Below are 3461 nucleotides of genomic sequence, written 5' to 3'. Positions count from 1 at the left end.
GCTTGGGAGTGAGAGCACTCCTGTGTGCTCAGCTCTCTGTGGGAAGGTTCTGTGTCCTGAAGGGTCCAGTTCCAGGAAGCCCTGCGATTCCTGTGCCCTGTGAATTCCTGAAGGGTCTCTCTTTGGACAGTCAGTGGAAAGTGGGGTCTCACCTGTGTGCGTAGGAGTGAGAGCCTCCTGGGAGATCAGCTCCCTGCAGGCATGTTTTGTGTCCCAATGGCAGTGGGAGGGCCCTAGCTCTGGGAGCAACATTATTTTTAGTATGTATTTTCCTTTTTCTGTGCATTGCATGCATACCTAGGGCCTAGGGAGACCAGAAGATTATTTCAGGTGCCCTTGAACAAAAGTTACAGGTAGTTGTAAGCCATCTGATATAAATGCTGGTAACTAAACTCAGGTCCTCTGCAAGTTCAAAATCAGCAGATACTCTTAACCCCAAGTTCCCCCCACCGTTGTTGAAAACCACCATGTGGGTACTGAGAAATAAACCCAGATTCTCTGGAAGAGCACCCAGAGCTCCTCACCACTCAGCCATCTCTTCAGCCCCACTTTTTCTTTAAGACAAGGTTTCACTAAATTGCCCAGGCTTGCCTTCCTTCTGTTTGTAGACAGACCCTGAGTTTGAAATACTCCTGCCTCAGCCTCTGAAGTAGCTGGGATCCCAGGCCATGCCCCTGGACCTAGCTACCTGATTGTATTTACAGCTGTATTATGCCAGAGTGTATCCTGTATTATAACCACAATACTGTTTTTATAATGGTATCATAAGTACTTTCCATATTAGCCTTCCACCTGGTATCCCAGAAGTAGAGGTACTAGTAATTCTTTTAACATTTATGGGCATGTGTGTGCCTGAGTGTATATAGGAGCACCACATGTGTGCCCTGCCTGCATAAGAGGGTGTCAGACAGAGGAAGTGTGGCTTCCGGGTTTCAGGTGGTACATCTCAGTGCTGTGGCTGTGGACAGTCAGCTAGACAACCTGCAGCTGGTACCATGGGACTGGCTACCCAAAGCTGAAGTGACTTCCAGCAAACAAAGGGAGCAAAGCTTATACTGGCTCTCAGTCCAGCAGCTTCCCACAGACCCTATAGCAGAACAACTCTCTGTCTTGAATGTGACCCGGTATTGTAATGCCAGTGGGGATGTGGTGGAAGAGGAGGAAAAGTCCTGTACCTACTGTGAGCGTCATTATCCTCCTTGTGTGGTGATTGAAAAGCAGCTTCAAGAGTTCAACATCTGTGGGCGTTTCCGGGTAGCTCAATACTCTCAGTGCCAGCAGAAGAACGGGGCTGCCTACAAGAAGCACTGTCGGGAGAGGAAGCGTCCCTTCCAGCATGAGCTTGAGCCAGAGCGATGGCGGACTGAAGAGCCGCCAGTGCCGCAGGTTCAAAGTCTCCAGCTCCTCGTGAGCACATGGAAGACAGACTGGCAGGTGAACCTGGAGGTGCCAAAGAAGCCAGCAGTGGATCCAGAGCAGCTGCCATCAGACCTCACAGCAACAGCAGCCTGTGGGGACAGTGCCCTCCAGCTGTCACCTTCACAGAGACAGCGGGGAGGCTCCTAGGACTTCCCTCATTATTTGTATGTTAATATGTTTGTAAACTCGTACAGTTTTTTTTGGGGGGGGGAGCAAAGAGAGGGTTAGCAACTTCAAATAGAATCGTTTGTTGTATTCCTCACAAAAGGGGGGGGGGTGTCAGATCCCCTGAATCTAGAGTTCTAGCCAGCAGTGAGACCCCTAGTGTGGGTACCGCAAACCAAATGTGGATCTGCGGGGGCACTAATGTTCTTATTTGCTGGTCCATCACTCCAGCCCCATTCGTAATTCTTTGGAGTAACAAATCTCACTTTGTTGTTTTCCAAGTGTTGTTGTGGTGGTTCTGAAGCTCTGGGTCACGACCCCTTTGAGGGGTGAATCACTGTTTCACAAGTGTGAAAACACAGATATTTTCATCACTATTCACAAAGTAGGAAAATTGTAGTTAAGAAGAATCAACAAACTTTATGGTTGAGGGTCACCAAAACATGAGGAACTGTATGAAATGGTTTCAGAGTTTGGAAGGTTGAGAAGCGCTATGTTAACCGTGATAATCCTTTCAATGGGATGAGTTCAAATGAGCCATACTGAAAAGCTCCCTGCCCTCATTTATCACCCACAATGAGCAGAGACTGTGAGTGAGTGACCACATTGTGTGTGGAGATACGGAGGGGTATTTGTGCGGAAACCAGATGTTGACATCAAGTGTCTTCCTCAGTTACTCGCTGCCTGATTGTTGACACAGGGTCTCTTAGTAAACCTGGAACTCACCAAATTTGGCTAGACAAGCTGTCCAGCAGGCTGCAGAGATCCTCCTGTGTCTGCCTTCTTGGTGCTAGGGGTATAGGGCCGTGCCATCACCTGCTGGCCCCTCCTCCTCTCTTCTTTTTGCTTAACATACATTCTATCCCAGCCATAGTTTCCCCTAATTCCATTTCTCCCAGTCCCCCTCACAGACACATCTGACCCCTGGATCCTCTACTTCATTTCCCTTCAGAAAAAGAACAAGCCTCCCAGGGATATCAGCTTAACACTGCAAAGCAAATTATGCTAAGACCAGGCACAAACCATCATATCAAAATGGGATGAGACAACCCGGTAGGGAGAAAAGGATCTCAAGTGCAGGCGAATGAGTTAGGGACACCCTCCACTCCTGCTGTTGGGGGGTGGGGTCCCAAAAAATCAACAAGCTACACAACCATAGCATATATGCAGAGGACCTAGTGCAGATCCATGCAGGCTTCATGATTGTCTTTGAGTCTCTTTGAGCTTCTGGGAGCCCTGCCTAGTTGATTCTGTGGGATGTGTTCTCAAGGTATCCTTGACCTCTCTGGCTTCTACAGGCCTTCCTCCCTTCTTCTGTGGGTTCCCCTGACTTCGCCTAGTGTTTGGCTCTGCATCTGCTCCTCTCAGTTGCTGGGTGGTGCCCCTGATGACAATCAAGCTAGACTCTGATCTATGAAAATAGCAGAAAAATCATTAGGAATCATTTCATTGACTTTTTGCCAGTCGTGTTTGGTTCCGTCCCTTGATCTCAGTGCTGCCGAGCCTCTGGTTCCTGGCTGTCAACACAGTGTCAGACATGGGCTCCCTCTCGTGGTGTGCGCCTCAGGTTGGACTAGCCACCGGTTGGCTGCTCCCACAGGTTCTGGTGATCATTACCTCAGCACATCTTACAAGGAAGACATGTAGTGGGTTGAAGGTTCTGTCTGTACACCCTACTTCTTATATAAATGCTGAGGACCCAGCTTCTGTCCCTATACTTCAGCTCAGCTCTACCATCTCCCCCCATCACAATGACACCTCCCCTTTTTGCTTTGTGTTTAATAACTCAGCTGCTTGTCTGATTTTCCCACAGATCCCGCCTGGTTCTTACTCGTAGTACTCATCTCTCTGAAGACGTCTATCTTTCTTAAGACACA

This window comes from Micromys minutus (assembly GCF_963924665.1).
Source record: "Micromys minutus genome assembly, chromosome: 30".
Classification (NCBI taxonomy): domain Eukaryota; kingdom Metazoa; phylum Chordata; class Mammalia; order Rodentia; family Muridae; genus Micromys; species Micromys minutus.
The sequence above is the reverse complement of the archived record's forward strand: the minus strand, read 5'-3'. Positions refer to the sequence as shown.